We start from the raw sequence: 27,127 nt of genomic DNA, 5'->3' as shown, positions 1-27,127 counted from the left end.
AGGTGACTCACTCTAAGCTTTATACCTCTGATAAAGCAAGACAAGAATTTTTTAGGACAGCTTGCTCCAAAGGGAGGTTTTATGCTTCCCTGCTTTCTACAAAACACTCAGTTAAGAGCCTTGAATGTGTTGGTGGCTTCAGAAGACAATGGGCTTTGCAAGGAGTTTTAAACAGGAGTCACTCTAAGGCTTTGGCTATGAGGCCATTACAAAGAGCCGTGGAGTATGGAGAGAAGATTGGGGAAGTAGCTTTGGTCATAAGATTCAAACGATCAAAAGGCAATGCAGATGTGGACCTGAGTACAAACTTGTTCATACTGTTCTTTCTCTGTTTCCCAGCTGTGGTGGGTCAGCCTTACAGGGTTTCCACTCTTTCCTTATTTTTGGCAAGTATACTGTGGCTGTCACCTTCCAGACACCTACTTGGTAGTTTCCACTTGGATCTTAAAGCTCTTTAGTTTCTTCTTGGTCATCCTTGTAGCCTGCATGCCGGGGAGGAATGAAAATATTCTAAACAGACATTTATATGTCTTCCTTCACTTACGACTAATGAATCAGTGCCCCCTCATCCCCACCCCCTGAAATTTGAATTTCCCCAGGAATCTTATGTGGGGAAAGATGAGTTTTATAGAGATGAATGTCCCTGCTGAGAAAAACATTTAAATATTAACTGTATATCTTACAGGGGAGAAGTGAGATATGAGTTGGTAATTTTTTTAGATATGGGGTAAATTCATTATAGGGTTTGGTTAGATTACTTAATTGTTCATTTCTCTTGCCTTTTATCTAACCCGGTTAGGATGCCAAAGATGGATTGGTTTACTTAGATCTTCAGTACTGTTCCAATAAATTTCATGCTTCCCTTTTTAAGAATTTGCATTTTTCTTTTGTTTTCTTCTTTTCTTTGTTTTTGAGAGTGGTCTCACTGTGGATCCCTGAGTGGCCTGGACTCGTGCAGACTGTGCTCTAGAACATCAAAAAGATCTGCCCACCTTGTCTCCAGTGTGACTAGATTATAGATTATATGTCACAACTATATAATTTGCTACTTTTAATGGGCTTAATAGGGATGAGTAGTTTAAAATGACTGGTTAGAGTAGCCGGGACCAGTAGCCTCTGGTCCTAATCTCAGTAATGAAAATGTTCCCATCAAATGTAGCTTTCCTGCCTTAAAGTCCACTGTCTTCCAACCATGAATATTATTTTCTTTTCTCTATCATTGAATCTGTTTTTTTATATTTTTATTCAGCAAATGGTGAATCAGCCCAAGCTCACAGAGATAAGTCGTTTTCAATATAATTAAGTGTAACTCCTCACCTTATCCATCTGATCATTCTAATGACTTATTAAATGAAGTTGAAACGACGCCAATTAAGCCACACATGGCAACACTGGCCTGTAATGATGACACTTAGGAAGTGGATGCAGGAGTTTCAGGATTTCAAAGTCATCTAAGGTGAGAGTTGTCAATGCGATGTGGTGGGACATCTTGCCTATTGTATTGTTGTTATATATTGTAACTCTAAGTTCTGTACCTGAAGGCCTAGGCCTACGAGTGACATCTCTCATTTAAGGTCTAAGCCTACACCTCTCATTTACAAGCTTTTGTTGTGCAAATCTTATTCCTTACTTTGAAACTATTGGTTAAATAAAATTGGCTACAGCCAATTACTGGAGGGGTTAGAGGTATGTGGGTTTTGAGTGACCTGGTTGGAGGAGGAGAAGTGAGAGGAAGAGAGAGGAGAGAGAAGGGAAGCGGCCATGACAGGAGAGGTACCATGAGCACATGGCCAGGAGAAACAGTAAGTATTTGGAGAACAGTGCTGGGAGGTAGCCAGGCCAACAGTTCAAAAGATGGATTAGGGGTTGCTTCCCAGATTGCCAAAGCCAAAAACAAAACAAACAAACAAAAAAACCAAAGAAGCCCAAAACATAGTTTGAGTCTCATTTATTTATAAACTAGTTGGGGATAAGCTTCAATGGCTTGTGCTACAAGGAGGCCCACAGAACCAAGAGAGACCATAACAAATGTCCACAGTCTTCCCTCTATTTGTAGAACTTCAGGGTTATAGTTCTTCCAATGTTAGCTCTAGGACTTGCTATACTCAGATCACGAGGTCCCCACAGATCACCAGGGATGCACCGTATATGCAAATGCAGAGTCTTTACTCAGGCTTGAGCTTAGACCCTTCAGCCTCATTAATGCAATGGGTATCTCACTTTTAATGGGCTCAGTAAGAATGAGTGGCCTAACTTGCAAGGAAATAGCCTGTGGTCCTAATCTCAGTAACCAAAAGGTGCCCATCAAATGCAGCTCTCTTGCCTTATAGTCCACTGTCTTCCAACTATTGAACAATATTGTTTTTCTTTGTCATTGAGTGTGTGATCCAATCCTCCATCATCCACATGTGGAGAGCCCTTGATGCTGCTTCTAGGATATTGGCAAGAATATTTACAGTGGGCTAGGAGGACAAGAGACTATATGCTCAGGTAATATTTACATTTGGGCTAATGCAAAGCTCAAGGTAACACAGCCGAGGCATGTGTGGCATTCCTTTTATCTTGGTCATCCTGATATGTACCTAGACACAGTGACCACAGGGCTTTGTTTATTCCTTTGTTTAATCTCTTTGTCTTTGATCTAAGAACTGACCCTACTCTTTGGATGTACCTAGAATGGTATAAAAGCAAACTGGGAACAAACAAAGGCACTTCAGCTTCAGCCTGTGTCATGATATAATGTTATCTAATTGACTTTTCTTTCTTTAATCCTCACCCTCTCCCTTGAGATCCCGCTGACTGACTGAGCTGGTGTGGTCACACATGTTTCTGCAGGACCTACACATCTCACAGGTTAAATGTCCACTGTTACTCCCTTATTATTCTTTTAAAGGCTCTTTAATGAGTTTAATGCTGATAGGCTAAAGGTAGCAAAGGAAAAGAGGAAAGAATTCCAGGTTCTTAGACAGTGACATTTCAGTCCATGTGTCATTCAAGTGAATTGTAACTGCGGAAACCAAGCATTGTCAACCAGGTGTTTTAGATTCTCTGTCCCCAGACACAAGAATTGCTTGGCCTTGTTTTATTCCACTTGATTATGCTGTGGGAAGAGGTTAGAAGAGTCTGTGACCCTCCATGTGAGCTGGGATTAAAAACTTTTGGAAACAAGTTTGTTAAGATGGTTATTATGGTCATCCTAATAAAATCCTTGGTAGCTTTTTGTGATACCTTTACTCAGAACAGCAGTGGTGATCAGCATCATCTAAGGCAGCCAGGCTTAACCACATCAAGAGACCACATCTGCCCTCAGTGCAAAAGAGTACATCCACCAACACAGCATACCTCCTTTCTTCCATTTTGGAATTAAGACTGCTGTAGGATGACCTAATGCAATAGTCTTTTCTAAAATCCAGTGTATCTTAGCAATTGTGCTGTTCGTCTCATTGAGTTTTAAAAGAATTTAAATTAAAAAAAAAATCACATTTAAAACCATTTTTGGTAGATATCATATAACTCCTCTATTTTATGAACATTTCCTTGAATGTCCTGTTAGATATTTTTGTAATGGCTTTACCTTTATCAATAATTTTGTATGACATAATGTCCAAAATATTGTTGTATTCTACTGGATATCTATGCCGAGGATAATCAGTTTTAATCTGAAAAACCATCATCTGTAATAAATGAGTCTTCTTCCTCTGAATGAAAAGCAAAAGCCCACTGGAGCTCCAAACATGTATGAACTGCATGATGTATCAACATGGGTGTGTATTTCAATCCTCCAAAGTCTACAAAGTGAAGCATACAGTCCACTAGACTTGCTTTACATTAGCACCAATAAGCAGAATCTGGATTCTGCTCAAAATATTGTATTTCTGTTGGCTGCCACCCTAATTTCACAAGCCCCAGTGAAATCTTCCTGTCTTGAGCTACTGTCTTTTAATGTTATTTTAAGTTTCAGATTGGATTCCTTTGATCATTGTCTATTTTGATATTTTTCAGTCTCTGTTCTGTGGATTCAAGTCTAGTATCTAATTTCTCAGTCTCTTCTTTCTCCAAGTCTGTCTCATTCTGATCTCTCCCAACGAGGGCATGTAAAACTATAATCATTGGAGAAAAAAAACACCAACTTGTTTTCTGATAAGGACACAGAATCAAGATGCCTTGTGTCATTGTGCCTCCTTCCGTCTCAAATATAGATAACATTTCCCATGTTAATCTCAAAACTTCTCCCTAAAGATTTTATTTTCTTACATTTAAATTAAATATTTCTTTCTGTGATTTTGAAAACTTGGCTTCCCCCGTCTTTCATCGTTCTTTAAACTCAGTACCTTTTTGTTTCTGACTCATGAGATCCTTTAGTTTGTACTTGTGCGGTGTTTGCTCCGTCTCAGGGTTTCACAGCCAGCTCAGGGCTCCTGCCTCTGCCTCTTGCCAGCCGTGGCCAGGCCTCTCCAACCTGCCTTGTTTCTGCACGGATTTAGGCCTTCATCTTCAGGCATCCACCAAGAGACTGTGACCCATGTACCCTGATTTGCTTGGTTGGGCCAGCACCTCTCACCATGCACTGGGATGGAGACTCAGTGGTCTCAGGTTAGCCTGCTGTTTTTCTCACCACTAGCTGTGCTTTCTGCCAAGCAGAGGGCTGGTGTTCCACAGAAGCACGCGGCTCTCTTGGGAGAACCACAGCTTATGTCTGTCTCTGCAGCCTCGGGAGTGCAAAGCCTTTCCTGAGCACAGCAGGCTGTCCCAGTCCCAATAATGGTGGCTTCAAAGCACAGCACTAATCTCTTATAGAAACCTTGTTCTGGGAGACTGTTGTAACTCTAACTGCTATACCATGTGTGTTTCGCAGAGTTTCAAGTCCTGCTTGGAAATGTGGAAGGGGTTCTGTGATATGCTTTCCTGCCCATGGAACAGAGCCAGCAGGGCTTTGGCCTCCACCAGCATTCATGGTTGCTGGGCATTAGACTTGTTTGTATTAAAAACGATGTATTTAATTTCATGTTCCTCCTTCAGGAAGTATTCTCCCTGCCAAGGTTAATGATTTCTTGATAATGAGAGGCAGAGTAAGTTCAGAAGGCAAGCGTGTGTCCAGTGTCACAGCAGAATTGGTGAAGACTGGGACCTTGAGGACAACCTTTAAGGATGTGGGATGGAACTCTTAGAACACAAGTTCAAAAATATATAAATTCTCAACTTTCAAAAACTAAGGATACAGTATAAATTGTATAAGGAGCTTCACAGACCTAGAAGATCAGAGGCAGCTCCTCTATGACCAAGCTTGTCAGAAAGATCTCCGAAGACAGGCAGATTCTTGAGTTCAAGGTCAGTCAGGCACAGAGCTAGATTTTGGTTTACTCATGGTCTGAGTGGTAATCTCAGAACAGGATCCTACTCAGCTAAGTTGATTCTTACAAAGGCTGTCATACCTCTGAACCAATTTACAATGTTTAAAATAATGTACTTCCTTTCTTCTAAGAATCAAAGGGCTAGTGGTATGGATTCATGAGCTAATCAAAAGGGAACCTGGGATAAAATGCTACATTAATATTTAAATAAAAGGGGGCTGAGAGGGCTGCGCTATCTGAATGAACTCTCTGGGGATCTCCAGAGAAGACTGTCAACAGTGAGAGCAGAAAAGCTGACTTGAGCAGAAGATGGTTCTGATAGAAATATAGAGAGGTTGAAAAATGGAAGCAAATTAAAGACCCAGAATCAAACCCTCACATCTATAGACACTTGATTGTTGATGAAGAAGGCAATACTACACAGTGGACAAACTGAAGCATCTTCAGCAGTATTGTTGCTCTGACTGGTGTCTGCACATAGGAAAATGCCAATAGATCCATGTCTATCACTCTACACAAAACTCAAGTCCAAGTGGATCCAAAACCTCAGCATAAAGCTGGATACCCTCAATCTGACGGAAGACAAAGTAGAAAATGGCCTTAAATGCGTTGTCACAGACAACAGCTTCCTCAACAGGACACCAATGGCTTAGTCACTAAGAACAATTAAAAAATAGGGTCTCATGAAACTGAAAATCTCCTGTAAGGGAAAGAAAACCGTCAAAAGGACAAAAGGGCACCCTACAGAATGAAAAGATTTTCACCTATTCCACATCTCCCAGAGGGCTAAGATTCAAAATATGTAAGCAACTCAAGAAAGTAGGCATTAACAAAAGAAAAAACCCAGTTATAAATTGGGTACAGATCTAAAGAAAATTCTCAATGGAAGAATCTCTAATGATATGTAAAAACTTAATGAAATGTTCAACAAACTTAGTCATAAGGGAACCGCAAATCAAAATGAGATTCCATCTTCCACCTGTCAGAATGGCTAAGATCAAGAACTCAAGCAACAGCTCATGCTGAGGCAGATCTGGAGCAAGATAAACACTCCTCCATTCCTGATGGGTGGAAGTGCAAATTTATACACACAATTTACAAATCAATTTGATGATTTATCAGAAAGTTGGGAGTAGATCTGCTCCAAGAACCAATATACTACTCCTGGATGTATACTCAAAAGATGATCTACCATAGCCCAAGGACATGTGTTCAACTGTCTTCAAACCAGCTTTACTGGTAATACCAGTGAATGAGAAACAACACACATCTCTCGGTGGAAGAGTGGATGAAGAAAATGTTTTACACAAGTCAGTAATATTCCAACATTAAGAACGATGAGAGAGACACCAAACATGATATTATTAATGACATTTTGTTATGCTTGCCAACAAGAACCTAGCATAACTGTCATCAGTAGTCAGACAGGACCCCCAGAAGAGGGAACACCAAACCACCCCCAATTTTTTTGGCCCCAAATTGGTCCTGTCTAACAGAAATTCAGGAACAGAGACTGAAGAAACAACCTACAAGTGGTCAGCCCATTTGAGACCTGTCACATGGGCAGGCACCAGTCCCTTACTGCATCGATGGTATTGTGTACTTGCAAAGGGCCTGAGCATACCAACCCTCTTAGAGGCTCTACCCCGCAGACAGATGCAGATACAGAAAGGCAAATAAATATAGGATGGAAGTCGAGGACCCCTGTGGAATAGTTAGGGGAAGAAAGGAAGGACCTCAAGGAGTTGGCAACTCCACAGTAGATCCAATACTGTTAACCTAGACTCCTGGGAGCTCCCAGAGCCACCAACCAAAAAGCATACAAGGGCTGTTTCAAGGCCCCTGAAACTTACGTAACAGATGACTACCACTTCTGGCCTCAGGGGAGAGGATGTGACTAATCCTGCAAGGACATGACGTACCGCTGTGGTCTGGAGGAAAGGTCTGCGAGGCATCCTGGAGTGGGGTAACATTTGGGGTGTAAATAAATAAATGCTTGACAAGGACCAAACTAGCAGGCTAGAGGTATTAGTAGAATACTAATTCATCCTGATGCGCTTCATAGAGCAGAGCCCAGAGCCACCTCACTGTGCTCCTCAAAACAAATCCAATTGAAATATGTCACTCTGAACCTGGGCTTAATGATCCAAGCCTATAATCCTAGCAGTTTGGGGGGCTGAAACAAGAGGTTCATAAATTCAAGACCTGCCCCAAGACACAGGACGAGGTTAATGCCAGCCTAGGCATTGAAGTGTGAGCTTGTCTTGGAATATAATGTGCAAATATATGGTTGGGGTGAGCTAGAGACTGCCTGTCTGAGGATGCACTGGGAGTAAGATGGTGAAAAGCAGGGCCGACTGAAGGCAGGAAGGTGCAGGTTAAAGGGAGGAAAGGCATAGGGAACAATAATACCACAGATGAATCAGAATATCTCTGACATGCTCTTGCTCCAAATACCTGCTCCTTCCTCCTGGTCCTGACTCTCAATTAATTTTAAGTTTTATTTAATCTTTTAAAATTATTCTTTTTGTTGAATATTTTCTGTATTTACATTTCAAATGTTATCCCTTCCACCCACCCCCCCCCACCTCCCCTTGCTTCTATGAAGATGCACCCACTCCCAACCACCCACTCCCACCTAGGCACCTTACCATTACCCTACACTGGGAAAATGAGTCTTCACTGGACCAAAGGCCTCTTCTCCCACAGATACCAGACAATACATCCTCTGCAACTGGAGCCATGGGTCTCTCCATGTGTACTCACTGGTTGGTGTTTTAGTCTTTCAGAGCTCTGGGTGTTTGGTTGGTTAATATTGTTCTTCACATGGGGTTGCAAACCCTTTCAGCTCCTTCTGTTCTTTCTCTAGCTCCTCCATTGGGTCCCTGTGTTAAGTCTGATGGTTAGCTTTAAGCATCCTCATCTGTATCTGTCAGGCTCTGGCAGAGCCTCTGAGGAGGCATCCATATCAGGCTCCTGCCAGTAAGCACTTCTAGGCATCAGCAATAGTGACTGGGTTTGGTGGCTGCATATGGGATGGAGCTCCAGGTGAGGCAGTCTCTGGATGATCTTTTCTTCAGTCTCTGCTCCTCTATTTGTCCCTGTATTTCCTCATGTGAGTTTTTTTTTTTTTTTTTCTCCCTTCTAAGAAGGACTGAGGCAATTACATTCTGGCCTTCCTTCTTTTTGAGCTTCATAAGGTCTTCATATTGAATATCCCTGCATTCCTGGGATGAAGCTTACTTGATCGTAATGGATGATCACCTTGATGTGTTCTTGGATTCGGTTTGTGAGACTTTTATTGAATATTTTTGCATTGATGTTCATGAGGGGAATTGGTCTGAAGTTCTCTTTCTTTGTAGGGTCTTTGTGTGGTTTAGATATGAGCGTAATTGTGGCTTCATAGAAGGGTTTGGGTAGTGTTCCTTCTGTTTCTATTTTGTAGAATAGTTTAGAGAGTATTGGTATTAGGTCTTCTATGAAGGTCTGATAGAATTCTGCACTAAACCCATCTGGTCCTGGGCTTTTTTTCTTTTGGTTGGGAGGCTTTTGATGACTGCTTCTATTTATTTAGGGGTTATGGGGCTGTTTAGATGGTTTATGTGATCCTGATTTAACTTTGGTACCTGGTATCTTTCTAGAAAATTGTCCGTTTCATCCAGATTTTTAATTTTGTTGAATATAGGTTTTTGTAGTAGGATCTGATGATTATTTGAATTTTCTCAGTTTCTGTTGTTATGTCCCCTGTTTCATTTCTGATTTTGTTAATTTGGATACTGTTTCTGTGGCCTCTGGTTAGTCTGGTAAGGGTTTATCTATCTTGTTGATTTTCTCAAAGAACCAGCTCCTGGTTTTGTTGACTCATGTATAGTTCTTTTGTTTCTACCTAGTTGATTTCAGCACTGAGTTTGATTATTCCTTTTACTCTTCTCCTCTTAGGTGTGTATGCTTCTAGAGCTTTTAGGTGTAATGTCAAGTTGCTAGTGTATGCTCTCTCCAGTTTCTTTTTGGAGTCACTCAAAGCTATGAGTTTTCTTCTTAGCACTGCTTTCATTGTGTCCCAAAAGTTTGGGTATGTTGTACCTTCATTTTCATTAAATTATAAAAAGTTTATCATTTCATTTTTTATTTCTTCCTTGACATAGTTATCATTGAGTAGAGCATTGTCCAACTTCCATGTGTTTGTGGGCTTTCTGTCATTTTTATTGTTATTGAAGACCAGTCTTAGTCCATAGTGGTCTGATAGGATGCATGGGAGTATTTCAATCTTCTTGTATCTGTTGAGACCTGTATTGTGACCGATTATATGGTCAGTTTCGGAGAAGGTACCGTGAAGTGCTGAGAAGATGGTATATTCTTTTGTTTTGTTTTAGGATGAAATGTTCAATAGATATCTGTTAAATCCATTTGGTTCGTAACTTCTGTTAGTTTCTTTTTTTAAGTACAAAGATTTTACTTGCCTCCATCAATTCTTATGTATCTGAAACATATTAATTATACCTTTATACAGACAGATGTTTCTCTTCTAACAAAAGAAATTAATAACCATTTCATCTCATGTGTTGAATTATTAATTCGAGAGTATTAGTGAGAAGGTTTATGGGTCAAAACAGGAAATAATGTTTACCTCTTTTCAATGGCGCTTTCATATTTTTGCCAGTCTGAAGTTCTCAGCATTAAGTCCCGTGGGAGCCACACCTACATGATTGAGAATAACCCAACCTGGGTTCAGGCTGGCACTGTCTCAGATGGGTGAGTAAACATTTGATGGAGACTTTGAGGCTTCAGTTGTTGTATAATGAAAACAATATGAACTTAAAAATTCTTCATAACATCTGCCACATTATAAAGTTAGGAAGTAAAAGAACTGCTGACCATGTGTTCTCCTAGGGTTTATACTAATAGCGCTCACACCAAGCGCTGTAAGAGCAGCTGAAGCTCTTCTGTGCAGAGACCAGTTTTATCAGAAGGCCAAAAACTAAAGCCAGATGCCAAGAGGCAAATTTCTATTACTTCTGAGTCAGCCTTGCTGGCATGTGCATAATTATAAGTAGATCTGCTTCCCCAGTCTTTAACCAACTGAGGAGCCTTTATCATAGTTCTTCTATAGCCATGGACTATAAGCCCAAAACACTATCAAATGAGCCAGTACAACATGCCTCTTCTGTTACCCTACTGTCCTGCACAAAGCATCATGGCCAAGAAGCAAGTCGGGGAGGAAAGGGTTTATCCATCTTACACTTCCACATTGCTGTTCATCACCAGAGGAAGTCAGGACTGGAACTCAAGCAGGTCAGGAAGCAGGAGCTGATGCAGAGGCCATGGAGGGATGTTACTTACTGGCTTGCTTCCCCTGGCTTGCTCAGCCTGCTTTCTTATAGAACCCAGGTCTACCAGCCCAGGGATGGCACCACCCACAATGGGCTGGGCCCTCCCCCCTTGATCACTAGTTGAGAAAATGCCTTACAGCTGGATCTCATGGAGGCATTTCCTCAACTGAGGCTCCTTTCTCTGTGATAACTCCAGCTTGTGTCAAGTTGGCACAGAACCAACCAGTACACCTACTGTCACCAAATGTCACAGTAATTTTGTACCATGTAGTGACCTTTAAGAAATTGAAGTAGAACAAAGCAATGCCTTTGTCCTTTTTCTTTTTTACAGTTTTTACAGACATAATATATACAACTTTTAAAATCACTGCACAATTTTGTTTCTCATTGCTAGAGAAGTGCAGTCCGGGCAGACAATGCTTTTCAGTATATTCAAATATTAAATAAACCCAGCCAGCTTCATACCTTCTAAGTCAATCTGGCTGGAAATAAAGGGACTGGAGAAAGAACAGGCAGTTGTAAGATGGGACCGAGCCTTCTCTATGAACACTACATAAACGTTTGACGTTCCCTCCTCTAGCATCTCTGCACACTCACCTTTAAGCTGGAAGTAACACACTGCTAACTTAGAGAAGACTCTGTGGTAATGCGCTTATGTTAACTACCCACTCAACCAGCCGCAACCCTGAGGATTTTCTGGCCCAGTGGAAAGAGGAAACACGTGACCATCTCTGCTGTAGAGTTGCTTCTCCAGTTCTCAACTTTGTGTGTCTTCAGGATGTTTCCTGGTCATGCACATGTGATGCTGTCACCTCATGGTTCTATTTTCCACAATTACATCTCTTCTCCACTGTCCTTTTTAAAAGAAAGCCACTGTCATCCATCCAAGGTTTTCCAAGATAAACCAAAGTCACTTCTGTGTTCCCATAAACTGCAGAAACTGCTGGGTATAAGCAGGCTTTTGGAAGTCCTCGGAAGGCAACTCCCAGGAACTCATACCCACGCTCAAAGGCTAAAGTCTTATCCTCCATGTCCAAGATGACTCGGATCCTCTCCCCTAGCTGATATTTTGGTGCATTGTTGCACGTTGGAAAGCTGTCACTGACTTTCCCAGTATGCCCACCAGATTCCAGCCCCAGCTCTGGTCAGCACTCCCCAGCAATGCAACGTAACCTTGGCACTGCATGGGGGCCCATTTTGTAGCAACCCCTATCACTGCCACAGTGACAAAAGGGCTCTCCCAGCAGACTTCCCAGGTGTGGCGGCCCTCACTGAAGCCAATCTTGGTCTTTGCACCATCAGTGCTCTGAGTAATGGGATTCCGATGTAATGTCAAGCCACTCTTCTTGAGATAGAAATTCCTGGAGCAGTCATTCGTGCTGAAGGCATGTGTGAAAGCTTATGCCTTGGCCTTGTAACTGGGCAGGTTGTACAGGATGTCCGTGTGCAGAGCCTCTTCTGCTAGGCTGTGGGTGCACGGGCTCCACCACACCTCACTGTACTCACTAACCCTAACCTCACTGGAGGCAGCAGTACTAGTGCTTGCACACCAGGGCACTGCACCAGGTAGGAGAACACCAACGCCAACACCCACCCGGCTGGGCAACTGGCTGCCAACTCGGAGGACCCTGAGCCTGTGCTGGCACTGCACCAGCCAGCACAAAGGCCACCGCTGCTGCCACTGTACCTCGACTCCCACTTCCATTAGTTTCACTGCGTCTCTGTTTAGTTTCTGTTTCCATGATCTGTCCATTGATGAAAGTGGGGTGTTGAAGTCTCCCCCTATTATTGTGTGAGGTGCAATATATGCTTTGGGCTTTAATAAAGTTTCTTTTATGAATGTAGGTGCCCTTGCATTTGGAGCATAGATATTCAGAATTTGAGATTTCATCTTGGAGGATTTTTCCTTTGTTGGTTGTGAAGTGTCCTTCCTCTTTCCATACACACAGACACACACACACACACACACACACACACACACAATTTTTGGTTAAAAGTCAATTTTATTCAACATTAGAATGGCTACTCCAGCTTATTTCTTGGAACCATTTTTTTAATTGAACAACTTTATTTTAAAAAACAGAGATAAATGTACAGATTTAATAGCATTTTTGCATAAAAGTATATGAACACATTTTTGTCAGTACTTGATTTTTTTAAAGGTTTGATAGTATGCATTAAAATCTTACTAGTTACAATGAGCATAAAGTACATGTAAAACAAGATAGAACCTGGAAATAGTCAAAGTTTTCTTGGTGTGTAAAGATTAAGTGTAATGATTTTTCTTTTTCTTTTTCTTTTTTTTTATTTTTTTTGGCCTTTGTTTTTCTTGAACTTCATATAGTCTGTGAGTTGTTTCTGGGGTGTTCAGAGCTTTCTGGGGTTAGTATCCAATTATCAGTGACTGCATATTATATCTGTTCTTTTGTGACTGGGTTACCTCACTCAGGATGATATTCTCTAGATGCATCCATTTTCTTATGAATTTCATAAAGTCATTGTTTCTGATAACTGAGTAGTACTCCATTGTGTAAATGTACCACAATTTTTGTATCCATTCATCTACTGGAGGACATCTTGGAACCATTTGATTGGAAAATTGTTTTTCAGCCTTTTACTCTGAGGTAGCGTCTGTCTTTGTTACCTAGGTGTGTTTCCTATATGCAGCAAAATTTTGGTTCCTTAAGTATCCAGTCTGTTAGTCTATGTCTTTTTATTTAGGAATTGAGTCCATTGGTGTTGAAAGATATTAAGGACCAATGATTGTTGTTTCTCGTTATTTTTGTTGTTAGAGGTGGAATTATGTTTGTGTGACTTTCTTCTTTTGGATTAGTTGAAAGAAGATTACTTTCTTGCTTTTTCTAGGGTGTAGTTTTCCTCCTTGTGTTTGAGTTTTCCACTTATTATCCTTTGTAGGGCTGAATTGGTGGAAAGATATTGTGTAAATTTGGTTTTGTCATGAAATATCTTGGTTTCTCTATCTATGTTAGTTTAGAGTTTTGCTGGATATAGTAGCGTGGGCTGGCATTCATGTTCTCTTAGAATCTGTATGACATCCGCCCAGAATCTTCTAGCTTTCATAGTCTACGGTGAGAAGTCTGATGTAATTCTGATATATTTGCTTTTATATGTTACTTAATTTTTTTTTGCCCTTACTGCTTTTAATATTTTCTTTGATTTGTGCATTTGGTGTTTTGACTATTATGTGATGGGAGGAATTTCTTTTCTGGTCCAATTTATTTGGAGTTCTGTAGGCTTCTTGTATGTTTATGGGCATCTCTTTCATTAGGTTAAGGAAGTTTTCTTCTATAATTTTGTTGAATGTAGCGATCGCCTATCTCGCCGGCAAGGAAGACGCGCCACAACAGGATCCTTCTACAGGCGTTTATTGCGGGCTTGATTGAAGTAGCAAAAGACCCCGAGCCCAGAAACCAGCCCTCCTTATATATGCTTAGGAGGACTGTGCCGCCACCTGATTGGTGCATTCTGTGCGCCCTAATTAGCATACTCAGAGTCACCATGATTCAGCAAAAACAGGCAGGTGTGCATGCACACTTAAGTTGTTTATCTCAAAACTGGCCACCCTCCCTTCTGGCTGGGCGCCATCTTGTAATGGCGAATACAGTGGCTTCCCACAGTTGAAGATATTTACTGGCCTTTTAAGTTGGGAATCTTTGTTCTCTTCTATGCCTATTATCCTCAGGTTTGATTTTCTCATTGTGTCCTGTATTTTCTGTATGTTTTGGGTTAGGAGCTTTTTGCATTTTGCATTTTGACTGTTGTGTCAATGTTTTCATGATATCTTCTGCCCCCCGAGATTCTCTCTTTTATCTCTTGTATTCTGTTTGTGATGCTTGGGTCTATGACCCCTGATCTCTTTCCTAGGTTTTCTATCTCCAGGGTTGTCTACCTTTGTGATTTCTTTATTGTTTCTATTTACATTTTTAGATCCTGGATGGTTTTGTTCAATTCCTTCGCCTGTTTTGTTGATTTTCATGTTTCCACTTTAAGGGCATCTAACCTGTTTTCCTGTGTTGTCCTGTATTAATTTAAGGGAGTTATTTATGACCGTCTTAAAGTCTTGTAACATCATCATGAGTTGTGATTTTAAATCAGAATCTTGCTTTTCTAGTGTGTTGGGGTATTTAGCACTTGCTGTGGTGGGGGAACTGGGTTCTGACGATGCCAAGTGGCCTTGGTTTCTCTGTTGCTTAGGTACTTGGACTTGCCTCTCAACATCTGGTTATCTCTGGAGTTAGCTGGTCTTGCTGATTCAGACAGTGGTTTTACCCTCCTTGTAAGCCTGTGTGTCAGCACTACTGGGGGAACAGTTCTCTCCCAGTATGGTCTGGGTACAGAGAGAGCTGTGGCACAGGGTCTGTACAGCATGCAGACAGAAACCAGAAGAATCTTGTCCCAAACTGATTCTGTATTTCTTTGTCCCGAAGGCTCCTGACAGGTCACTCAGAGCAGCAGTGGTGGTCTTACCCATGCTTTCAGGTATGTGTGTCAACACTTCTGGGGGACCAGCTATCTCCCAGAGGAGTCTGGGTATAGAGAGCTGTAGCAGGGTTAGCTCCAGGCAGAAATTGGAAGGATCTTGTCCCAGACTGCTCCTCTGTTCCTGTGTCCTGAGTACTCCTGGTAGGCTACTCTCGGGCCAGGAATTTGAGCAGGAGTGGTGGTCTCCCCTGTGCTCTCAAGATGTGCCAGTGCTCCTCCTGTGAGGAGGGTTCTCTCCCAGCAGGGTCTGTGTACAGAGTGCTCTGGTTGGTACCAGGTCAGCTCTAGGAGCAGGCTGCAACCGGAGGATCCTGTCCCAGACTGCTCCTCAGTTTCTGTGTGCTGAGGGCTCCAGGCAGGACTAGCAGAGCAGAAGTGGTTGTCTTATCAGAGCTTATCTGGGTATAGAGAGCTGTAGCATAGCATTAGCTCCAGTCACAGGCAGAAACTGCAGCATGTAATTTATTAATCTTGAGTATTAGTATCAATGATACCTAGTTTTTTAGTTAAAAAAAAAAAAAGTTCATCTTTTTTAAGCTACTACTGTGTCCTAACTTACCTGGTTAATTTTGTTTTTTGTTAGTGTGAGCTCCTTACTTACCCGGTTCATCTTTTTTTGTTAGTGTGAGCTCCTTACTTACCTGGTTAATTTTGTTTTTTGTTAACTTACCTGGTTAATTTTTTTTTTTTTTTTTTTTTTTTTTTTTTTTTTTGTTATGAGCTCCTTGATCATCTTCTCCACCCCGTGCTTGTTGAATTAGGTTTCTCATACATGTCATCATTGTCAACACAAATGATAAAAACCATATCAAGGGTATTATGGGAAGCAGTGGCAGCTCTGGTGCCTGAAGAAAATGAGGTTCCATGTTAGTGCCTATGATTTGGCCACTGTGATCAGCTGGCTTTGAAGCATGGAAAATAACCTCAGCATCCTGAGGAGAGGGAAGATCTTCATCTAGGTCAGGAAGCAGTGTAGATTCCTCATCTGAAGTAAAAGTGTCACACTTATCTTTGGCTTATCTAAGGGATGTCAAAAGAGTCAGGCCAGCCATTTGAATGGAGTCTAGGGAATAACAAGGGCAAGGGACCAGGCATGGGTTCTGGGTCAGCTTGAGTGTGTAACTAGCATGCTCCGTGTAAACATCTAAATCAAGTATAAAATCCAACCCAATGATACCAGTTGTTTCTGAGTTGTGATTCTCATCCGATTCAGCACTGACATAAGTGCACTGGGAAGAAGTTGGTGCAAAGTCAACAGTAGTCCCACTGTCATCAGCACAGGGGGAAGGAGTCAGTTCCATGTCAGAAGTAGCCCCAGGAACAGAAATTCTATGCTTAGAACCCAAGTGAAGGAAAATATCTTGGTTTGTTTTGTTTAGTCTAGAAGGGAAATTAGCAGTGTTACTTTTGATTTAAAATTTCACTGATTTTATTCATTTTATCACCTTTCTGCTAATGTCAGAATCTTGATATTTCCTGAAATGTTTCTGTATTTAGTCCAATTTTATCACTACACTCACTGATACTCAGTAACCTCTGCTTCCTTTCTGCTTGAGTGACAAGCCCAGAGTCTCTAGAAATCTTTAATGAGGACCTGTTTATGTTTGTGCTTTCCTTTCTTCTGCACTTGCTACAGAAGGTCTTCTTTCTCTGTAAAATGCAACGATATGAAAAGAAAGGACAAAATGTATCCTCTCCTGTCTTTTATTTGTTTGTTTGTTTTTTGATGCAGATACTTTTATTATGGTATATAGTGGTTATTTGGACAGTTATTATAAATTTTAACTATGTCTCATATATAAATCAAACCCTATCATATATATATATATATATATATATATATATATCATATAGTATATATCATTTAGGTATATAGGAAGTTTGGTTGTAACTACAATTTCTGGTATCCCCTGGAGGCTTGGGGGCATACTGCTCTTGAATAAAAAGGAACAACTGTTGACTAGGACCCTATTGTGCTATCCATGCCTCACTATAGTGATGTCTACCGTGCACCATCCTTTCCTTTTCCATCCTTTCTCTGTATCTTAAAATGAAAACAAATGGCAGCTCGCCTGTTATTTTGGCCATGCTGGTCTTTCCATTGATTGACTGCAAGCCACCATGTTGGGCAATGAATCTAAATCACAGCCAGACCTAATCCCTTCTCACCATCTTCCTAAGGTTTTATTACAAGGACACAAAGGGGGTAATTGCTCTTTTTTCAGAGACTGGGGATTAATTTACACTAAGACACTAATAAATAAAAAGAACTTAGCATTTAAAAAGTATTCCTCATAGTAGAAAACATAGAAACCACAAAAACTAGCATTCGTGGAACTGTTTTCTTTTCACATCATTCAAAATAGGTGTAACATTAACAGAGAGCTTCTTTCTGGGTTTTCCTCTCCAAATGTCCCCAATCCTTAAGTGAAGGACTATGAGTCTATTTGGGTTTTCCTCTCTTGCTCTGTATCCTCACAGGAAGTTTCTACCTCCAGGATAATTCCGGTGGTTTTCAAATCACAGGAATACAATATAGTGTTATTGTTTTGCCAAGTTCATTCTATGAATAGCATGATACATTGGGCTTACTAAATGTCCCCTTTTCTTTTTTTTTATTAATTTATTTATTTTATAAAATATTGTTATAGCTCACAAAATTTGTTACATAATAATATATGATAAGTACAATTTTCCCCTTTTTCTTTTTTTCTTTTTCTTTTTTTCTTAGAAGGACTGAGGTATCCACATTTTGACCTTTGTTGTTTCTTGGGTATTCAGAGCTTTCTAGGGCTAGTATCCAATTATCAGTGACTGTATATCATCTGTGTTCTTTTGTGACTGGGTTACCTCACTCAGAATGATATTCTCTAATTCCATTCATTTGCTTAGGAATTTCATGAAGTCATTGCTTCTAATAGCTGAGTAGTACACCATTGTGTAAATGTACCACACTTTCTGTATCCATTCATCTACTGAAAGACATCTTGGTTCTTTCCAGCTTCTGGCTATTATAAACAAGGCTGCTATGAACACGGTGGAGCATGTGTCCTTATATGCTGAAGCATCTTTGGGGTATATGCTCAGAAGTGGAATAGCTAAGTCTTCAGGTAGTATTATGTCCAATTTTCTGAGGAACCACCAGACTGATTTCCAGAGTGGTTGTACCAGCTTACAACCCCACCAACAGTGGAGGGTGTGCCTCTTTTTTTGCATCCTCGCCAGCATCTCCTGTCATCTGGGTTTTTGATCTTAGCCATTCTGACTGGTGTGAGTTGGAATCTCAGGGTTGTTTTGATTTGCATTTCCCTGTTGAGCATTTCTTTAGGTCCTTCTCATCCATTCAGTATTCCTCAGTTGAGAATTCTTTGATTAGTTCTGTACCTCATTTTTAATAGTATTGTTTGATTCTCTGGAGTCTAACTTCTTGAGTTCTTTGTATATATTAGGTATTAGACCTCTATCAAATGTGGGATTGATAAAGACTCTTTCCCAGTCTATTGGCTGCCATTTTGTTTTCTTGACAGTATCCTTAGCCTTACAGAAACTTTGCACTCTTATGAGGTCCCACTGGTCGATTCTTGATCTTAGAGCATAGGCTTTGGTGTTCTGTTCAAGAATTTTTCCTGTGTCTATGTGTTCTAAGCTCCTCCCCACTTTTCTTCTAATAGTTTCAGTGTACCTGGCTTTATGTGGAGATCTTTGATCCACTTGCACTTGAGCTTTGTACAAGGAGTTAAGAAAAGAATCGGTTTGCATTCTTTTGCATGCTTACTGCCAGTTGAATCAACACCATTTGTTGAAGAGGCTGTCTTTTTCTAATGAATGTTTTTAGCTCCTTTGTCAAAGATCAAGTGACCATATGTGTGAGGGTTCATTTCTAGATTTTCAGTTCAGTTCCATTGATCTACCTGCCTGTCTCTGTACCAGTACCATGCAGTTTTTATCACAATTGCTTTGTAATATAGCTTTAGGTCAGGGATGGTGATTTCCCCGGAAGTTCTTTTATTGTTGAGAGTAGATTTTGCTCTCCTAGGTTTTTCATTATTCCAGATGAATTTGAAGATTTCTCTTTCCAGCTCTATGAAGAATTGAAATGGAATTTTGATGGGGATTGCATTGAATCTGTAAATTGCTTTTGGTAAGATGGCCACTTTTATAATGTTGATCCTTCAAATCGATGAGCATCGGAGAGCTTTTGATCTTCTGAGATCTTCAATTTCCTTCTTCAGAGATTTGAAGTTCTTGTCATCCAGATCTTTCACTTGCTTAGTTAGGGTCACACCAAGGCATTTCATATTGTTTTTGAGTATTGTGAAAGGTATCTTTTTTCTAATTTTTTTCTCAGCATGTTTATCTTTCGAGTAGAGAAAGGCTGATCTGTTCAAGTTAGTTTTCTATCCAGCCACTTTGCTGAAGTTGTTTTTCAGCTGTAAAAGTTCTCTGGTGGAATTTTTGGTGTCACTTAAGTATACTATCTTACCATCGGCAAATAGTGATATTTAGACTTCTTCCTTTCCAATTCGTATACTTTTGACTTCTTTTTATTGTCTAATTTCTCTGGCCAGGATTTACAGTACTATATTGAAAAGGTAGGGGGAAAGTGAGCAACCTTGTCTAGTCCCTGATTTTAGTGGGATTGCTTCAAGTTTCTTAGTGTTTAGTTTGATATAGGCTACTGGTTTGCTGTATATTGCTTTTACTGTGTTTAGGTATTGGCCTTGGATTTCTGTTCTTTCCAAAACTTTTAACATGAAGGGGTGTTGACTCTTGTCAAATGCTTTCTCAGCATGTAATGAGAAGATCATGTGGTTTTTTTTTTCTTTGAGTTTGTTTATATGGTGGTTTATATTGATGGATTTCCATATATTGAAACATTCCTGCATCTCAGGGATGAACCCTACTTGATCATGGTGAATGATTGTTTTAATGTGTACATGGATTCAGTTTGCAAGAATTTATTGAGTATTTTTGCATCAATGTTCATGGGGAAAATTGGTCTGAACTTCTCTTTCCTTCTAGGGTCTTTGTGTGGTTTAGGAATGAGAGTAATTGTAGCTTTGAAGAATGAGTTGTATAGTGTTTCCTCTGTCTCTATTTTGTGGAATAGTTTGGAGAGTATTGGTATTAGGTCTTTATGAAGGTCTGATAGAATTCTGCATGGAACCCATCTGGTTCTTGGCTTTTTCTGTTTAGGAGGCTATTGATGAGTGCTTCTTTCTTTAGGTGTTATGGGACTGTTTAGATGGGTTATCTGATCCTGATTTAACTTTGGTATCTGGTATCTTTCTAGAAATTTGTCCATTTTCTCCAGATTTTCTAGTATTGTTGAGTGTAGGTTTTGTACTAGGATCTGATGATTTCTTGAATTTCCTCAGTTTCTATTGTTATGTCTCCACCTTCATTTCTGATTTTATTAATTTGCATACTTTCTCTGTGCCCAGTACTTAGTCTGGCTAAGGGTTTATTGTTCTTGTTGGTTTTCTCAAGGAACCAGCTCTTGGTTTTGTTGATTCTTTGTATAGTTCTTTTTGTTTCGATTTCTGTTCTGAGTTTGATTATTTTCTGCTGTCTACTACTCTTGGGTGTATCTGCTTCTTTTTTGTTCTAGAGCTTTGAGTTGTGCTGTCAAGTTGCTAGTGTATGCTCTCCCCAGTTTCTTTTTGGAGGCACTCAGAGCTATGAGTTTTCCTCTCAGTGCTGCTTTCATTGCACCCCATAGGTTTGGGTATGTTGTGCTTTCATTTTCATTAAATTCTAGAAAATCCTTAATTTCTCATTTCATGTCTTCTTTAACCATGTTATTGTTGAGTAGCCCATTGCTTAGCTTCCATTTGTATGTGGGCTTTTTGTTGTCTTTGTTGTTATTAAAGACCTGCCTTAGTCTATGGTGATTTGATAGGATGCATGGGAGTATTTAGATTTTCTTGTATCTGTTGAGGCTTGTTTTGTGACCAACTATATGGTCAGTTTTTGAGAAGGTGCTGTGAGATATTGAGAAGAAGGTATATTCTTTTGTTTTAGGATTGAATGTTCTGTAGCTGTCTGTTAATTCCAATTGGTTCATATAACCTCTGCTAATTTTGCTGCGTCTCTGTTATGTTTCTGCTTCCATGATTTGTTCATTGATGAGGGTGGGGTTTGGAAGTCTCTAACTATTATTGTGTGGAGCAATGTATGCTTTGAGCTTTAGTAGAGTTTCTTATATAAATGTGGGTGCACTTGTATTTGGATCATAGATGTTCAGGATTGAGAATTTCTTCTAATAATTTTTACTGTAATTAGTAAAAGTGTCCTTCCTTATTTTTTTTGAAAAATTTTGGTTGAAAATCTATTTTATTCGATATTAGGATGGCTATTTTAGCTTGTTTCTTGGGACCATTTGCTTGGAAGGATTTTTTTCCCCAGCCTTTTACTCTGAGGCAGTGTGTCTTTGTCTCTGAGATGAGTTTCCTATATGCAGCAAAATGCTGGATCCTGTTTATGTATCTAGTCTGATAGTCTATGTCCTCTTTATTGGGAAATTGAGTCCATTTATGTTAACAGATTTTAAGGAATACTGGTTGCTGTTTCCTGCTATTTTTGTTTCTAGAGGTAGAATTGTGCCTGTGTGTCTTTCTTCTTTTGATTTTCTTGCATAGTTATTTTCTTGCTTTTCCTAGGGTGTAGTTTCCCTCTTTGTGTTGGATTTTCTATCTATTATCCTTTGTAGGACTGGATTTGTGGTCAGATATTGTATAAATTTGGTTTTGTCCTGGAATATCTTGGTTTCTCCATCTATGGTAATTGATAGCTTTGATGGATATAGTAACCTGGACTGGCATTTGTGTTCTCTTAGAGTGTTTATGTCTTCTTGTCCAGGATCTTCTAGATTTCATAGTCTCTGTTGAGAAGTCTATTGTAATTCTGATTGGTCTGCCTTTATATGTTAAGTGTCTTTTTTCCCTTACTGCTTTTAGTATTCTTTCTTTGTTTTGACATTCGGTGTTTTGACTATTATGTGTTGGGAAGGGTTTCTTTTCTGGTCCAATCTATTTGGAGTTCTGTATCCTTCTTGTATGTTCATGATCATCTCATTTTTAAGGGTAGGGACACTTTCTTCTATAATTTTGTTGAAGATATTTACTGTGCCTCTTAATTGATATTCTTCGCCCTCTTCTATTCTTATAATCCTTAGGTTTGGTCTTCTCATTGTGTCCTGGATATCCTGGACGTTTTGGGTTAGGAGTCTTTTGGTTTTGCATCTGCTCTGACTGTTTTGTCTATGTTTTCAATGTTGTCTTCGGCCCCTGCGATCCTCTCTGCCGTCTGTTGTAGTCTGTTGGTGATGCATTTGTGGCTCCTGATTTCTTTCTTAGGTTTTCTATCTCTAAGGTTCTCTCTTTGTGTTTTCTGTATTGTATTTGTTTTTATTTTCTATTCCTTCACCTGATTGGTTGTTTTCCTGTAGTTCTGTGAGTGATTCCTCCCGGTTCTCCTGTAATTGTTTAAGTGAGGAATCACTTATTAAGTTATTCATGCACTTTTCCAAGATCTCCATCATCATCATGAAGTATGATCTTAAGCCTAAATCTTGTTTTTCTGGAGTGTTGGGAAACCCACTACTTGCTGTGGTAGGGGAATTGGGTTCTGATCTTGCCAGGTTGTCTCGGTTTCCATTGCTTGGGTTCTTGTGCTTCCCTCTTGCCATCTTGTTATCAGTGATTGTAGGTGATCTTGTTGTTTCTGACTAATGCTTGTCTCTCCTGTGGGTCTGAAGGCTGTGGGCACAGGAGGGAAATTGATCCTGGGTATTTGGCTCTTTGTGTGCAAGGAGTGAGTTCTGATGGCAGTGACACAGTTCTATCTTCACAGGCTCAGGTGTGAGAGCTCTTGGGAGGCTGTTCTTGGAGCTCAGCCCTCTGCCCACAGGTTCTTAGTCCTAATGGCAGACACCCAGCCCTTTCTCTAGACCTTTTTTTTCTCTAAAATAGGACCCTTGTCTAGAGAGCACCCTGGTCCAGGTGTAGAAGGGCCTGTGCAGCTGATTTAGGAGCTCAGCCTCCCGCAGGCATTTCCCCCTCCCCAGTAATGGAGACCCAGCCCTCACTGTGAGCCAGAGAAGACCTTTTCCAGAGAGCACTGTGCTCCCTGCACTCCGAGAACTCCTGGTGTGACCTCCCCAGGCCTATGCCCCCGGCTCAACCCTGGTTCAGGTGGAAAAGCACCTGTGCAGCTGGACTGAGAGCTCAGACTTCCTCAAGCAGATCCTGATTCTGGGTGGTGGAGACCCTGCCCTCACTGTGGGCTGGAAAGGACTCTTCCTGAGAGCACTGTGCTCCCTGCACTCTGAGAACTCCCGGTGTGAACTTTCTGGGCCTGCTTTCTCTTGTCTTTAGAACTGGAAGTTTGAATTCCAGCCAGATGAAGAGAACAGGACGGTGAGGTGCTTTGAGAACAAAATGCATCTCTCTCTCCTGCAGTACATTAACCCTTCCCCGCTGGCCTTTCACGGGTTTCCATTAGGTTTCTGGGACATCAGAACAGTGGAACTGAATTTTGAAATTCATGAACAAAGTGTGCCACTACCACAGCAGGGGGATGGCTGCGTTCCACGTATGGAGTCTGCACATGCCTTCCAAAATCCCTTATCAACCATTGATGAAGTAATGCTTATTCAGTGGCTATCATTGCAATCTCTGAGGCTTACTGCCTGTGATTGACAACCTAGGCCTAGTGCTGGAAGCTTCTAGCCTCTGTGAAACTTTACTTAGGCCTAAACTATTTCCAGGCTCTCATAATACTGCTGAATGAGCACACCATTGGGTCCATTTCTTTTTCTTCTCTGACTGAGTAGTTCAGCTCACATGTTCTGACTCAAAGCTCTTGTCCATGCTACCTGATTCAGTCTGGATTCTTTCTTGGCCTCTGATGTCTTGGTCTGCTTGGTCTCAAACTAAGAAGCAATTTTTGTAATCTTCTGATTCCTTCATTTCTATGGTTCATTCTGCCTTCATCTGTGTCTTGCTTGTTCTCTCTTCAATATGACTCTCTAAATCTCTGGGTAAAAATGTCTCCTCTGTCTTCTCTCTCTCTCTCTCTCTCTCTCTCTCTCTGTCTGTCTCTGTATCTCTGAACTACCCCTTAAGTAGCTTCCCTTTCCGTTTTCTTCTTGAGAGACCCAGACATATCTTCTATCAAATCTTTCTCTGACTCATCATCTCTGCCATGCAGTTAGACATCACTTCAAACAAGGCGCCTCATTCTACAAACAAACTTTACCTTAAGTGTTTAGAATGAAGGGTGTTTACTAAGGAAGTGCCTGTATTCTAACTAGAGGGACTAAAGGTCAGTGCCAAAGATGAGCCACCCAACAACTAGAAATGAGTTTATTGAGTAAACAACACAATCTGGGGGCGCGTTGTGATCAAATATCCTGCCATACCATTACTGTTGCTCCACCTAGAGGATTATACAATGACCTGATGTGGCACTTTTATGGTGGCTTGAATGTCAGCAGCAATATAGGCTTATATAATGTTTGTTCTCCAGAAGGCTGAACTCTTTTGGCAAGGACTAGAAGTTGTGGCCTTTTGTAGGATACGTGTCACTGAGATACGAGTTCCATTTCCACTAAGGATGCTGTTCCCAGTGTAGGGCAGGATGTCGTCTCTCAGCCACTGCTTCAGAACCACGGCTGCCTGCCTGAACTATGATGGTGTGTGTATCCAATCAGAACCGTGAGCCCTGCTTCCATAAACACTTTCCCATGATGTTTTATTACAGCAACAGAAATAACTAGCATAACCATCATCCAGTTGCAGTAGAAGTGACATGAACAGAGTCTGAAAGACTAATTCTGAGCTGTGAAGGGTGTGTCCCAGTGGATTTGGTCACAAAACACTTTCTCAGATTCCATAAAGCTATCGCATATAGGACGCCCAGAACACCCACTGATTCAACCAGATGAATTTAGGAAGTGGATTTTGGAATTGGATTTGGTGCTGCATTGTTCATGGGAAGCCTCACTGACTTTTATAAGATAACAAATAAGATCTCCACATGTTGTTCTTACATCTCAGTGAATCTCACAACTTCGCAGTCCGTTTTGCCTTTCAGAGCCAGGTTTGAGGATGCTATATGCTTCTTACTTGAAAAACTCACTCCATGTTCTGCATCATCAAACCATATAGCACAGAGAAGACTCAACAACATGAGTTATGAAGCATTGCTGATCAAAGAATAAAAATGAGGAAGCATACACTTTACATTTGTGTCCAAACAGTGCAAATGAATCAGGGAGAATTTAAGTTCATTGGATTCACTGAGAAAGATGCACTTGAACACGGTAAACCATGCGGTATTTTTCAGACAGAGACACATTTTCATATGGTACAGGTTTCCTGACTCATTACATAGTCCTCATTGTATAGACATGCTACAGCCAGTTCTAAAAGAACGAAAGGGCCATATGACGCAAGGGTAGGTTACAGGCCATGTGCCACATGGAACACCAAAATTCGGGACATAAATAGAAAAAACCTTGAAAGGATTTTGCTGATTTGTTATCACACAACAGAAGTATATTAACAGCATTTAGTTACCAGTACACATAAATTAATGATTCAAATAGTACATGAGTGCAAATTATACTATTGTGTGAATGTTACTCTGCTTGTTTGTGTTCTGTGAGCGCTCGCGCTCATGTGTGTGTGTGTGTGTGTGTGTGTGTGTGTGTGTGTGTGTGTGTGTAGACTGGATGGAAATTTAAGGAGCTGTTTCTCTTCTTTAACAGATTAAAAAGGCCTCTCACTGTTTCTACAGCTCTGTGTGTTCTAAACTGGCTTGTGAGTTTCAGGGCTGTTCTACTCTCTCAGCCTCCAATCTGGATTTAGGGGTGCAGAGATTATATACATACTTCTATTTTTTTTTTTCAGGATGAACTTTGGGTCATTAGGCTTGCAAGGCAAGTGCACTAACCATTGAGCCATCCGGTTTGAAATTTTATGTATATATAAATGTGTATGTACATATATATGTGTGTATGTGTTTGTACATCTATGTGTATATTATTGGTGTATATGCATGAATATATATAGTTTCTAGTTTTAACATAGTATGAGAGAGAGAGAGAGAGAGAGAGAGAGAGAGAGAGAGAGAGAGAGAGGGAGGGAGAGGGAGAGAGGGAGAGATTTGTGGTCATCTGATTAGAATAAAAATGGATTGGAGAAAAGTGTGAATTTCTCATTGATATGTGAGTTTTCTTTCTCCCAAACTAAGCAGCATCTTTTCGACAAGCCTGTGTCGTTGTTAACCCTGTCTGACTGTACCTCTTTATAAGGACTGGTACCTGGGACTCAGCATGTGGTAGAGAACTGATATTGTCTAGCTCGGGTCTGTGATTTTTTTATTTTATACTCATTACACTGCAGTTGGCATGTGGGCTTCTGGGAGGCCTTGGTTAGTTTGCTTTTATGCAAGTTTCACATCAGACGTTTATTTTTATTTCGATCACATCATTTTTTCCTTTGAAGAACAGAAAGAACCGTTGGCTTAGTTGTCTCTGGCATATCTCACTGCTTTAATGATACTTGGATTGTATTCTATTCAAGGGCATATAAAAGAGTTTGTTTCATTTCATGCCATCTGTAACTAATCCTTGGTCACCATGTTCATCACCATTATTACATACATTCCATATTATCCTAAATTTTCTATTGGGAGTTTGGTTTCTGACAATAGAAAATTTACAGTTTCAAATGATTTCATTAGATGTAATAATTGTCTTATCTTTTCTAATGATGAAATTAGAAGGCTTTGATGAAGGTAATTTTCTAGTTGTTAGCAGCATATAGTGGAGTAAGATCTGCAAACAGAGCCTTGAGCTTGCTTTGTACCTTCTGAACGGGGATGAAAACGAGAAGAGGGACACTACATTTGTTGTGGCTTCTGTAGTTTCTGTGA

At 40.4% G+C, this 27,127-nt stretch overlaps 1 pseudogene across 1 annotated transcript; it reads right to left on the bottom strand.

The window, feature by feature from the left end:
- Positions 1-11,502: 11,502 nt before the first annotated feature.
- LOC308429673 (F-box/SPRY domain-containing protein 1-like) lies at positions 11,503-12,386 on the bottom strand (annotated as a pseudogene). Its single transcript has one exon. The product of its transcript is annotated as an F-box/SPRY domain-containing protein 1-like (transcript).
- Positions 12,387-27,127: the final 14,741 nt, after the last annotated feature.

This window comes from Micromys minutus (genome assembly GCF_963924665.1).
Source record: "Micromys minutus genome assembly, chromosome: 14".
NCBI classification, from domain to species: domain Eukaryota; kingdom Metazoa; phylum Chordata; class Mammalia; order Rodentia; family Muridae; genus Micromys; species Micromys minutus.
Note: the sequence above shows the minus strand (reverse complement) of the source record. Positions and strands in the feature narration are given on the sequence as shown.